Genomic DNA, 14,904 nt, shown 5'->3' on the forward strand with positions numbered 1-14,904 from the left:
CGCAGATCGTTGCGTGACTTTTCACGTGGATACGTGTCTGCATGTCTTCCACATGGTGCATGGCGACCAGCCGCACTGCTGACGTAGCGATTGATGTTGTCAAATTTTTTTGTTTATTTTCACCTTTACCCCAGTTTTCTAGATTTCTTTTCAAATAGGTACTTTTTTATTTCTACTTTAGTCCTGATTTTTAAAAATATTTTCAAATGCATTCAAAACACAATTTTCTTTAAAAATTCAATTAAAACTAAAATTAAATTTTTTTTAATTTATCTTATCATTTTAATTTAATTATCCTGGGCCTAAATTTCGGACCCGGGTGTTATAACTCTTCCTCCCTTAAAAAAATTTGGTCTCTCAAATTTGCTGCTCTCTCACTAGTTAAACAGCTGAGAGTACTGGACCTGAAGTCTGATTCTAGCTCCCAAGTAGTCTCGTCCTTCGAATGATTCTGCCATACGACCTTGATGAAGGGAATTTCTCTATTACGAAGCACTCTGCTCTTCCGGTCCAAAATACCAATTTTTACCTCCTCATAGGATAGATCTTCCTGGAGTGGAAGTGGCTTATAAGATAAGACATATGAGAAGTCTGAGTTATACTTGTACAGCATAGACACATAGAATACATTATGGACTCTAGATAGTTCTGGAGGTAGTCTATTGGCGGATGTTCCAATCCTGTCCAAGATCTCAAACAATCTGATGAACTAGGAGTTTAACTTTTCCCTCTTTCCAAACCTGCTAATTCTCTTAAAGGGAGTGACCTTAAGGAACACCCGATCGCCTTTCTCAAATTCCAAGTCTCTCCTTCGAGTGTCTGGGTAACTTTTCTATATACTCTGGGTTGTTTGGATGTTCTTCTTGATTTTAACTATATTCGTTGTGGTCTCATCTACAAGGTCTGTGTCAATCAATTTTCTATTACCCACATATTCCTAACATATTGGCCAATCTATAGGGTCAGCTATACAATGCCTTATACAGAGCCATGTCAATACTTGTTTGATAACTATTATTGTAGGCGAACTCTATCAAGGGTAAGTGATTGTCCAAATACCCTCCAAAGCCTATAACATAAGCCCTGAATATATCTTCCAATGTACGAATGGTTCGTTCTGATTGTCCATCTGTTTAAGGGTGGAATATTGTACTAAGGAACAGTTTCATTCCCATTACTTAGTGAAAACTTGTCCAAAACCGAGAGATGAACCTGGGGTCCCTATCTGATACCATTGTCACCATAACTCCATATAGTCTGACTATTTCCCAAATATAGATTCTAGCTAGCTTGTCTAAAAGGTCAATCATTCTGATGACCAAGAAATGAGAGGACTTGGTGAGTCAGTCAACAAATACCCAAATTGCATCATGCTTGAACATGCCCTAGGCAACCCTGTTATAAAATCCATAGTGATATATACCCATTTCCACTCTGGGATTGGTAATGACTAAAGTAGGCTGCCTGGGCGTTGATAATCTACCTTGACCTACTGACATATAAGGCACTTGGAGACGAAATTAACAATTTTCTTTTTCATTCCACTATACCAGAATTGGGGTTGCATGCTTTGATACATCTTAGTACTTCCAAAATGCATGGTGAACTTTAAATTGTGAGCATTTGTCATGATATCCCTTTTCAATTCACTATTATTTGAAACACATATCTTGTCCTAGAATCTGAGTAACCCATCGACAGAGACTCAGAATTCTAAATTTAAACCTTGTTCTATATCCTTTCTAAGAGCTGCTAGAGTGGGATCAGTAAGTTGAACCTTCTTTATTCTCTGAATCAATTTGGGTTAAATAGCTAGATGAGCCAAGAATGTGGCCCTTTTTAAATTTCGAAGTTGTATATGTTACACAGCCTTTATTACCCTACATTAAGAAATCATTATGTGAACCAACATACCTGTACTTTTCCTGCTAAGAGCATCAGCTACCACATTATCCTTATCCGGGTGATACAAGCTCTTACAATCGTAGTTCTTAATGAGCTCTATCCAATGCCTCTGACACATGTTGAGATCCTCCTAGGTGAATATATGCTTTAAGCACTTATGATATGTATAAATCTCAAATGTTTTCCCATACAAGTAGTGGCATTAAGTCTTTAAGGCGTGGATAATGGCAGCAAGTTCCAAGTCATGGGTGGGATAATTCATTTCTTGAGTTTTCAACTGCCTAGACTCATAAGCTATGACTCTTCTGTACTATATCAGAACGCAACTAAGTTCTCGATAGGACACATCACTGTATACTGTATATCCGCCTGTCCCACTCGGCAGAGCTAAAACTAGCACGATAGTCAATTGCTTCTTGAGTTCTATAAAGCTCCTTTCATATTCATCATTTCACTCAAACTTGACGTTTTTCTTTGTAAATCGGGTTAGGGAGGCGGCTAGGCTTGAAAACCCTTCTAGAAACCTACGGTAATAACTTGTCATGCCCAAAAAATTTTAAACTTCCTTAATCGAAGTTAATTTCTCCTAACCCATCACTATCTCAACCTTCTTGAGATTCACTGATACCTCATCCTTTGATATTATATGCTTTAGGAAGGTAGTTAGCTCAAGTCAAAACCCACATTTACTCAATTTTGCATATAGTTTCTTTTCCTTAAGAACCTGTAAAACTTGAGTTAGATACTGACCGTGTTCCTTTATGCTCTTTGAATGGAACAGAATCTCATCAATAAATACTATGATGAACTGATCAAAGAACTGCTTGAAGATCTTGTTCATCGAGTCCATAAAAATGACAGGTGCATTGGTTAACCCAAATGACATGGCCAGGAACTCATAGTGCCCATACTGGGTTTTGAAGGTCATCTTGGGGATTTCCTCTACCCTGATCTTTACTTGATGATATCTCGAACGCAAGTTAATCTTGGAGAAAATCAGAACGCCCTATAACTAATCGAAAAGATCATCAATCTTGGGGATGAGATACTTGTTCTTGATTATGACCATGTTCAATTCCCTATAGTTAATACACAACCTCAAGGACCCATAATCTTTCCTTGCGAATGTGATTCCAGCACCCCAATGAGATATACTGTGTTGGATGAACTTATTATCCTGCAAATCTTTGATCTATTTTCTTATTTTTTCCATCTCAACCTGACTCATTCGGTAAGGGGCAACTGAAATGGGCTGGGTGATCGGCTGAAAATCTATGGCAAATTTAACTTCTTTATTCACCAGTAATCTTGGTAGTTCATTAGTGAATACATCCAAAAAATCTCGAACCACAGGAATCTCTTGAATGCAAATTTCTTTCTTAGGCTTGCCTTGCGTAGAAAATAATAACTGAGTTAAAGCATTTGATAAATAATTACTATGAGGGAATAATATCTAAAACTTTCATTAATTTATGAAAGACTTTTTGTTAGGAATGTTGAATATAAGCTTCTTATGAAAACAATCTAGAGTGGCGTGATACACCGCTAACTAGTTCATTTCTAAAATTACATCGAAATCCCTTGTGTCTAGTGTTATCAGATCTACACTCAATTTCCTACCTACTATTTCTACGATACAAGCTTTGTATATTTCAATTCCTAATAATGTCTTATTATCAGGTGTAGACATAAATAACACAAAATCAAGACTTTCAAGTAACACATTTAAATTTTTTGTAAAAGCATGTGAAACGAAAGAATGTAATGCACCAGTATCAATTAAAACATGTGCAAGGTAATTACAAATAGTGTATGTACCTTGTATCATGTCTGGGTTGACTTCGGCATCCTACTAGAATAGGGTACAGGCTCTATATTGGATTAGAGGTCTTGCCTTATTATGATTCCGCAGACACTCTCTCGCGTAGTGTTGAGCACTTTCGCATATGCGGCAAGTATTGTTGAGGCGATAGTAGGGTAGGTCCCCATGGTCCTTGCCAGAGTGCTGACAAGTTTTGATTTATCCTGTTGTCGGGGCTTGAGGAGAAGCTTAAGTCGTGGGCCTAGGTCTCTTGTGTTCCTGAATCGATACAGTAGGTACCGGTCTACGATGTGGAACCGAGGGCCTAGAATTTTCCACTATTGGAGGAAAGATACAGAGGTTCCTTTCTATCATATGTGCCTGGGCCAAAACTATTGAGTAGGTGCTGAGCTTGAATACATATAGTTGTTATCTAATCTCAAGACGGAGGCCCCACTCAAACTTCCTTGTCTTTCTACCTTCGTGCATCATGCTCTTAGGAGAGTATTGGCCCATCTCCAGAAATTTTTTAGCATACTCAGACACTATTATTTCGCCCTGGACTAGGTGTGTAAACTCTATCTCCTTCAAATGTCGAAAGTGTTCGGGGAGGTACTCTGTATTGAAAGCTGTCGGAACTATTCCCAAGTGACTAGAATGGGTAAAGTGGCCTACTTCAGTTGCCACCAACGACCAGCCTCACCCACGAACATGTAAGTAACAAGTATGATATTCTATTCGAAAATCACCTTAAGAGTTGTGAAGCCTTCTCTATCTCTATCAACCAATACTCAGCTTTCTCGAAACTGGATGCCCCTGCAAAAGGTAGATGAGTTAAGTCTTTTGTACCTCTCAATATAGCATGAGGCCATCACGGGTGGAGCTGGGTCCTGTTGAAGAGGAACTGGATTATGCTGGAGAGGGACTGGGTGACACTTTGGCGATACTTGGTTGTATGGTGAGGGCATGAATTGTATTGTGGTAGTGTTGGAGGATATGGTAGAGGAGCAGAGTTGTACCGATGTGGCACTAGATCCTCTCATTGTAGGGGTGGCTTATATTACGGTAGTGGTGGAGGGTCAGACAGCTCCCTCCTATCTTTCCTGGTTTGCTGGGCAGAGATGAGTCTCTCTAGCATCTCGAAGAGCTGATCGACATCTTCTCAAAGTGACCTATCCTGGGCTGCTATGTTCAGTGGGTGTTTTCCTCTCCTCAAATCCTTGTACTTATATTTCACGATGAAGGGTTGTGAGTTAGGTTGTATTGAATGATTCTAACTTTTTTGTGCAGTGAATGTTTCCGATGAACGCGACTCTGATACCAACTATAAAGGCCCAAAACTTAATTGATATAAAATATTAGTTAATGAAATAATAGCAGAAGCAATTGAGAGTTTAGGGTTTACATTCATTCCACAGTAAATTAGGATACCCAATAGGGATACAGAAATACCCCTTTAATGAAATTAAAATCACTGAATTAGAAATGTAACTAAAATCCTATAGGGTCAATCTCCGCAGAGCAACTCTAATGGGATGCGGGAGGCAACCTTTAATCGCTAATCTTCTTGCTGTTCAGGATCCGCATCTTAGTCTTCATGATCTGAAATAGTTAAATACAGAGAATGAACTACACTAACCCAATAAGAATGTCAAACTTAACAACCGATACGGAAAACCAAAGGTTGGTAAAAATCATAAAACAACTAATTGAACCATTTTTCTTTTTAAATAAATTTATTTAATGTAAAAACATAAGTTTTATACTCATCTTTTAAGTTCTCAAACTCGACTTGTAAAGACAATAATCAAGATAACAATTTATTATACATTCTATGAAACAATAATTGTCAACTTTAACTTTTTGCCTACCTACTGTTACTTATGGGGGTCTATAGGGAGGTTCCCCCTACATGTGGACCCAATATTCAATTTATTAATTAACTGGCCATTCCCATATCTCGTCCGATAATGGGCGTCAAACGTACCACCACCTTAATACCCTGTCCAATATAAGGGTGAAAAAATACTTCCTAACTCCTTCTAGTATGAGACTTTTCAGCCTCATTCGACTAAGAAAATATTTACGGTAGGGTTTGTCCCATGTACTGGGTCCGTACACCCTTTCCCATGATACCTAATAACTCATTTTTGCATATATGTTCACAACATCCACAGCCACCAATCACACATAACCAGCTCATTCCATATTCACAAGGCAATAGAGCAATAATTACACAACCAGTATAAATAAATAGATTACAACTAAGGGATACATGATCAAGGCATTTATTGCAAACCAATCAACATATATGGGTAAAAACGGTTGAGTAAACTAATGACCAAGAAAGTAATTAAAACCCATAAATTAAAGTATACGAAGTAACGGTAAACAAATAAAGTAGAATAACAATAAATAGGCAACACAGATAAGATAGGGCAATTATACACTGACCAGTTACTGACTCCACTGGTGACCTGTATTTAATTAATAAGAAATTTTTAATATTTACAAATTACACCATTATTATTTGTTAAACTTTAATTAACCGTAATGGGAGAAAATGGTGATGGATTCTTACCCCGGATCGATATTCAAAAAACCACCTTTTTTACCGCACTTCCCGACGGTTCTAAGATTTCTTGAGTTTTTTCTGTGAAAATAAAAAATACACGTCACGTATTTTGAAATACCCTAAAAAGGCAAAAATAAGAGTTTTTAAATTTTTTCAGCCGGTTAAGGGTTGCGGCATGGCAGCGCCGCCGTGCTCCGGTGCCGGCTCCACCGCCCACGATGGTGTCTCCTCTCGACCTAGCTGGTTTCAGCCAGTTTTGTGCGAAAACCTACAAAACTCAAGGTTAAGTTACCTCTATTGGTCGAAAAAAGAGAAAAATTGAAACTCACCAATTGGGGGGGGGGGGGGGCGGCCCTGTCGTTCCTCTCCTTGACTTGGGATTTTCTTCAGTTGACCTACACAGAAACGTGTTAAGAATTCAATGGTCAAAAGATTGAAGGAAACGGGAAGTGGAATCGGGCTTACCGGAGCAGTTTTGGGTCGCAAGTGTGGCGACTCGACTAACCTTCGCTCTCATTTTCGGCTTCCCTTTTGGCCTTTCGACATCGATATAGGCGTGGGAAGGCTTAAAATCAAATTCTAAAGCGAAAGGAAAAAAAACTCACCTCCCTGGTGTCGGCGACAACTCTAGTGCGGCGGCGATGGAGGCTCTGGTGCGGCGACAACGACGGTAGGCTTTCCTTCCAGCCACCCTTCTTCTTCATCTCCGGTGGGGTCAAGTGCAGCTAGGGTTAGGGTTTCTGAGAAGTGATGTGTAAATACCTCTCTGCATCGATCTAGGTTATCCGTGCTAAGACACGTGGTCCACTCACAGTCGTTGGATCGCTTTTATTTGGAGAATTAATCTGGGTCACACGATCGAATTAAATCTAGTTGTTCGATCGAGCCTAAAGAGAAAATGAATCTGGGTCGTTCATGCCCGCGAGAAGAGATCTGGGTTGTTGGATCCGCTGGCACGCAGATCGCCCACATGGCTTCTCGCGTGGACGTGTGTCTATTATGTGGCGCGCGACGACCAGCCGCGCTGCTGACATGGCAGTCCATGTGGCCAAAGTTTTTATTATTTTTAATTTTACCCCAGTTTTCTAGATTTCTTTTCAAATAGGTCATCTCTTATTTTTATTTTCGCTTTGATTTTTGAAAATATTTTCAAATACATCCAAAGCACAATTTTTTTCAAAAAATCAATTAAAATTAAAATTAAAATTTTTTTAATTTATCTTATCATTATAATTTAACTATTCCGGACCTAAATTCTGGGCCCAGGTGTTACAATAAACATCATATAGATAAATTGGATTCTTAAGATGCTTAAATTGCTTATAATAATTAAAGTTTTATTTAAAACAATGAACAATCACTTGCCATGATAAAGCACTAATAAAAAATAGTATTTTATTAAAAATATATTTCTTTGTTATAAATATTTTATTATTTACATTATTTTATGGATACATTAAATAAATAATAAACAATCATTTAAAATATATTTATTTTATTATTTTATTATTTGCTTAAAAGAAAGATTGTTCATTAAAAAAAAGGTAGCCCAAAAATCAATTAAAGCTATCATTCTACTTTTCTCAACTTTTGTTTTTACATGTTATGTTGCATTTATATGCCATATAGAATAACATTATGTATATTACCATTAATGTAATACCCGAACTCGAAAAGTGGCCCGGGATAATTTTTTCTTATTAAATTATTTTATTAAAATAATTATTTTATTTTATTTTTATTTAATTAAAAGTTTGAGAAAAAATGAATTAGGGACGAGATTAGAAATAATTTTGAAAAAAAGGAGTGAAAATTTAAGTTCGTGGGATTTTTTGATTAAAAAATTAAAAACATGGGGTCAAAATGTAAAAAGAGAAAATTCAGCCACGTGGGATGGTCTAGTCAGCAACCCCAATGCGTTGATGTTGGTGCCACGCGGGAGGCCATGCAGGCGATCCGTGTGCGATCTACGTGTCAAGCGATCCGACAGCCCTAGTCTGATCTCGCGCGTGTGAACGACTCAGATTCGTTCTCTCCTTAGACATGATCAGACAGACAAGATCAATTGCGATGAACGGTACAGATTAGTCCTTGCAATCGGCCTAAGCAGGTAAAGATTGAACGACCCTCCTCACTCCACGTCGATGCGAATGGACAGTTCAAATCAACGCGAGATGGGTATAAATACCTCGCATCGCTAGGAAACCCAAACCCTAGCCGTCAACCCCGACCGGAGAAGAAGGTCGACCGCCGACCGCCACCGCACCTGGAGACCCCCCCACATGAAAAATTCAGAAAACTCGGGACCTGTTAGGAGGCGTAGTAGACAACGCAGCGTCTCGAAACACCGATCCGGATAAGGATCTCTTACCCTATTTTTCGTTACGATAAATTGAGGTTTAACGATGTATAATTTTATTTTTTAATGAAAATTTAGAAAATTCTAAAAATAATTACAGGTTACTAGTGGAGGCAGAACCGGTTAGTTCACAAATGTCCTAATTTTCTGTTTATTTTCCTGTACTGTCTTCCTTGTTGTTATCGTATTATGCATGTTTCTTAATTTATAGTTTTAATGGTCTTATCGATTTATCTTGTTTATTTGGTTATCTGGTTATTCGATCCCTTATTATGACAAACTATATCATCTGTATAAATGTCGTCTAATTGATCTATAAATATAATATGAGATATTGGTATGCGTTTGTTAGTTGTTTTTCTTGATGAGAATCTTTATGTGAAAGACTTACTGGGTACCCAGGGAAAGGGCGGACGAGTTTGGTATATAGGGAACTCTACCGTGAACGTCACCTCAGTTGGACAAGGTTGAAAAGTCCCATACCGGAAAGGTTTTAGAGATATGGTTTACTCTCATAATGGACGGGGTATCGAGACGATGGAATGTTTGGCGCTCATTACCGGATGGGGTATGGGGACAACCGGTTAATTGTTAAAATTGGATATTGAGTTCACTAGTAGGGGAACATTCCTATAGATCCCCAAAGGAACTAGTAAGCAAGTAAGAAAGAAAAATTATCATCTTTTATTCTCTTATACGTGAAAATGAAAAGTAGTATAGATATGTGTCTTCATATGTTGTTTTTTGGAGAACTCGTAACCGTAGGTATTAAACAAACATCTCTAAGTTAAATGTATTTAATTAAAGTAAGAGCTCCATTAGTTGGTTTTCTGATTTTTACCAATATTCAATTTTCCATATCTGTTATTAGTTTGATATTCTTACTAAGCTAGTGTAGCTCACCTTTTCATTAATTATTTTATATCAAGAAGACCAAGATCCAGATCCCGATCAGTAAGAGGGTTATGAGTAGTTCACCACTCAGATTCCCTTCAAGTGCTAGTGAAGGTTATCCTAATATGCCTATTTATTCGTTTTTTTCTTTAATTACCGTTTATCTTTTAGAATGGACATTTCTGTAGTCCTATTGGATATTCTAAATTATTGTGTAAGGAATGTAAACTTTAACTCTATTATTCGCTTACGCATTTAAATTCTAAATTAATTTCCTTTAAGGTTCCGGGCCTTTACAGTTAATTTAATAATTAACAAATATACTTAATTAAATATAATTTAAAATATTAAGTATTGAAGTGCTCAAAGTAAAAAAGAAAGTAATACTTAATTAAATTAAATTAAAAATATTGAACACTTTTGAAGTGCATCTACACTTATTTTAAATGATTGATTTTCTTCCATATACTATATCTTACAAATTTTTTGTTGGGTCATATACCAAATAACGAAAAAATAAGTTCTCTTGGACTTATTTTTTTTACTTCATCTTCTTTGTTAATTGCATAAAAAAATCCCATCTCTTCATGAATATGCTCTCCAAGGACAACATTGTAGCGCCCGGACCGGGAAGGAAAAAAAAAAAAAAAAAAAAAGCCACGTCGGCAGCCACGTCAGCAGGCCCGATCAGCAGTCCCGGCCAACCGAGACCTGCCACGTGGCAAAACCACGTCGTTCCAAAAAGGGCCACGTTGGCGATCCGCGTGGGCGCGATCGGACGGCCCAGATTTAATAAAAAACGGACGGCCCAGATTAAAACAAAATGGACGGCTGAGATCAAAAGGCAAGGGGTTATAAATAGAACCCCCACACCAGACCACAAACCCTAGCCACCTGCCGCTCGCCGGAGAAGACGAACCAGAAGCCGGCCGCCGCCACCCGCCGCCGCACCGGAGGAACTTTCGACCGCCGATCGAGGTAAATTTCGTACCCCCGACTCGTTTTTCCACGCTGATTCCTCTTGTGGCCAATTCAGAGCCAAAATCCCGGCCAAACGGCCGGAATGCACGGCCGAAGCCCAGCGGCGCCGCCGCGCCCTTCTCGGTTTTTGCCTCCGATGAGGCCCTTCCCAGCCTCCGTTTGATGCAATTTTTATATCACCGTGATCACCACTCTTTTCTCTACAGGTTGACCGGAGCCGAATCACCAAAACACGAACCTCGCCGGAGAGCCGCCGCACCCGAGAACACCGCCGCCGGTAAGCTCTGTTTTTCCGTGATTTTTTGGCCCTCCGAGGGCCCTAGGGTTGTTTTCTCGCAGGGACCAATGTGAGTGTGGCCGAATTCGGCCGGAAACGGCCGAAAACAGCAAACTCGAGGCGAATCGCCGCCGCCAGCGGCGGTGCCGTCGCCGGAGCACGGCGGAGCCGCCGTGCCGGAGTTGCGATTTGGGCCGAAAGGGGCCCTGGGCCTAATTTGGGATTTTTTGGAACACGTGCAGGTACCAGTAGTGCGTTTCAGTTCCCCGAGGAAAATTCAGGGAAAATTAGGGATAGCCTGCAAGCGCACTGTGAAGCCGTGTTCGGACCCCGAAACGAGTAAGGACCCCTCACCCTATTTCCTATCACGGTATTAAAGTTCAATAAATGATAAAATGATATTTCATGAATTAACGAATGTGTGAAATTGCTTAAGGTCGCTAATGGAGCCCGAGTCTAGTGTGTTATCGGTTAACTGTTATTTGGCCTGTTTTACAGTTTTAAATGCAGTATGAGGTTTGATGTTTTCATTTTATAGTTTCGTGTGAATATTTTACTTGTTTACTGATTATGGATTGAATGACTGGGATATTAATGCTTTATGTTGTCTGTTTGGCATAAATTACCGTTTTGCTTGTTTGTATGTGGATTGATGATGCTGACTGAGGGAAAAGAGAATGAAAGATTATGTAAATGGGTAATTGTATAATGTGGTCAGCCTGACTAGATATCCTGGGAGATGGTGGACGGACCGGGTCTGTAGGGAACCCTACCGGGATTGTGGTCTCCCATACCGGACGAGGTATGGAGATCTTATGTGTTTTGGCGCCCATACCGGACGGGGTATGGGGACGGCCCGTTTCACCCTCATACCGGACGGGGTATTGAGGTTTATGGTTTTGGCGCCCATACCGGACGGGGTATGGGGACGGCCCGTTTCACCCTCATACCGGACGGGGTATTGAGGTTTATGGTTTTGGCGCCCATACCGGACGGGGTATGGGGACGGCCCTGGAATCCGATGACGAATGTTAAAGGTTAACGGGTAGCGGGACCCCTATGGACCCCCACGAATACTAGTAGGCTGGTAAATAAGGAAAAGATATGTTGCATAATGATTGAATTACAAAAGGCGTGATAAGTGTTATGTTTTACAGTTTATATGATTCCATGATTATGATAATGTTATTGCTTTCGTATATTGTTTTATAAATTCCACCGAGGTAAGTGGATGGTAAAGGTTTTATTATTAATAAAAGGATTTGTCGTAAATCATGCTCCATTGGTCTTTTGTGTTTTCTACCCACCTTTACCTCCGTGACGGTGAGATATCGTGATGTCCTTACTGGGCTAGTGTAGTTCATTCCTTATTTAATCATTTCAGATCAGGAAGACATGGTTCTCGAGCCCGTTCTGCAGGAGGACGACGAAGGGGATGCCTAGAGACCCCATAGTCATACTCATAGCTTTACTTTCGAGTTTCTTTTTTTTGTTAGTTTAATCTTTTATATTTTGAGCACGTTTTTGGTTTTCGTGTAAGGGATGTTAACTGAAATTTTGATCTCGCTTCCGCATTTGATATTTTTGAATATAAATTCCATTTTAAATTTTCGAGGCTGCTACAGTTGGTATCAGAGCCGCATTTCCTCGGATCCATCCCTTACACTAATGTGCCTTAGAGAAATACTCACCGATATATTGTTACTCAATCATTCCTTGTGAATGCAGGTACACAGGAATGAGGAGTGTAAGGCACCCACTAAACTGAGCGGCCCCAGATAATTCAATTCGGGAGGATTTAGATAGACTATTCGAGATGGTGGAGGCTCTCGCAGCTGCCCAGCGAAGGCAAGAGGAGAGAAGGGAGTTACCGGGACCTCCTCCACTAGCGCAGGTCGAGCCCCCGCTACAGCAGGCTGATCCCGAGCCACCCCGACAGGAGCCTGTTCCTCCACGATACCACCCGGCACCACAGCCGCGGTACGATCCGGTACCACAGCCACAGTAGCAACAGGTGCCGCCACAGCACATTCCAGTGCCCCCACCACATCAGCAGGCGCCACCACAGGGTCCCCCATTTCACCCTCAGCCGGCCCCAATCCCTCTACCTCGGGACCCCGCTCCCTCCTTGATCGACCCCAGCTTCATAGAGAGGTACAGGAGACTGAACCCTTCTACTTTTTCAGGGGGATCCTCGTTCGAAGAGGCCCAATACTGGCTGGCAGAGACTGAGAGAGCTTTTGAGACCTTGGGAGTAGTTCCTGAGCAGAGGGCTGCCATTGCCTCCTACATGCTGGTAGGGGAAGCAGTACGCTGGTGGGAGCTCAAGTGGGCCACCCTGCCTGTACCAGTTACTTGGGAGCAGTTCCTAGCGGCCTTCCATGCGGAGTATCTCCCTAAACACATCCAACATTTAAAGGAAATGGAATTTGCTCAATTGGTCCAGGGTAATATGACAGTGTCGGAGTATGCCCGCAAGTTCCTGGAGCTGGGCCGACATGCCCCGGAGACATTGTTGGATGAGGGCCGAAAGGCCAAAAAATTCCAGTGGGGCCTCCGCCCGGCGATCAGACAGCACTTATTGGTGATGGAGCTCGAGACATATTCGGTAGTCCTGGCAAAGGTGCAGATCATAGAAAGGAGCTTCGACACCCGCCCTCAGCCCCGCTCCGCAGGCCAGCACCTACCATGCCTGTCCAACCCAGTAAAAGGCCTAGGCCTGCCATTCAGGCCCCTCCTCAGGCTATGGGGGCAGCACGTGGGAAGATCTGCCAGTACTGCGGCAGGGATCATGGGGACCGACCCTGCTACCGCCTCAACAACACCTGTCGCATATGCGGCAGTGCCCAGCACTATGCGAGGGAGTGCCCTAGGAACCAGAATCAAGGGAGGCCTCCAATCCAGGGCAGAGTTTACAACCTTACCCAGAAGGATGCCGACGCAGACCTGAACGTGGTACATGGTATGTATACTATCTCTGGCCACATTGCTCATATTTTGTTTGATACTGGTGCATCACATTCTTTTATTTCACATGTTCTTGCTTCCAAAATTTGTGTATCACCTGATAGACTTGATTCATTATTGTTTGTATCTACCGCTGGGGGGGAGACATTGCTAGGAGAGGTTGTCTACAGGGCATGTGCCGTGGAGATAGCAGATAGGAAATTGAGGGTAGACCTGATAGGGTTAGACACAGGGGATTTTGATGTAATCCTAGGAATGGATTGGCTAGCGGCGTATCACGCCACCATAGACTGCTTTAATAAAAAGATTGTATTTAATCCTCCCAACGAGGAGCCATTTACAAGTTAATAAAATTATTCGGTACTGATTTTCCCTAATGACAAATTCTTTTCTTCTTAATGCCCAGTGCCTTGATATTGTATTTTCCCTAACTAGGTAAACCCAAGAAAGAAGTTTGTATCCAAGAGATTCCAGTAGTCCGAGACTTTCCAGACGTATTTTCAGATGAACTGCCCGGTCTACCAGGGGACAGAGAGGTCGAGTTCACCATAGACTTACAGCCAGGAACCCAGCCCATCTCGGTAGCTCCTTACCGAATGAGCCGCATCGAGATGGAAGAGCTAAGGAAACAAATCACTGAGCTACAAAATAGTGGCTTCATTAGACACAGCATTTCCCCATGGGGTGCCGGGGTTACTTTTGCAAAGAAAGGGGATGGAACGTTGAGACTGTGTATTGATTATAGAATGATAAACAAGGTAACAATTAAGAACAAGTACCCTCTTCCCCGGATTGATGACCTTTTTGATCAGTTGCAGGGTGCACAGGTCTTTTCTAAAATAGATCTACGATCAGGTTACCATCAGGTAAAAGTGAGAGTAGAAGACATCCCCAAGACGGCATTCCGAACCAGGTACGGACACTATGAGTTCCTGGTTATGCCGTTTGGGCTAACCAACGCCCCGGCCATCTTTATGGATCTAATGAACAGAATCTTCAAAGAATTCTTGGACCAATTTGTCATCATGTTCATCGATGATATCTTAGTCTACTCAAAAAGTAGGGAAGAACATGCTCGTCATCTTGCCCAAGTCCTACAGGTACTCAGGGAAAAGAAGTTGTATGCAAAGTTGAGCAAGTGTGGG

The 14,904-nt window shown here is 41.2% G+C and overlaps 1 long non-coding RNA gene across 1 annotated transcript in view; it reads left to right on the top strand.

Annotated features, from left to right (window-relative positions):
* The window catches only part of LOC148268925 (uncharacterized), a 40,309-nt gene extending 28,834 nt beyond the window's left edge, over window positions 1–11,475 (top strand). The window contains exon 2 of the long non-coding RNA XR_015816734.1: window positions 11,035–11,475. This is a non-coding gene — a long non-coding RNA (uncharacterized LOC148268925). The remainder of the gene's footprint in view (window positions 1–11,034) is intronic.
* The last annotated feature ends 3,429 nt before the right edge of the window (window positions 11,476–14,904 follow it).

This window comes from Carica papaya, chromosome 2 (genome assembly GCF_054855325.1).
Source record: "Carica papaya isolate Zhongbai chromosome 2, ASM5485532v1, whole genome shotgun sequence".
Lineage (NCBI taxonomy): Eukaryota > Viridiplantae > Streptophyta > Magnoliopsida > Brassicales > Caricaceae > Carica > Carica papaya.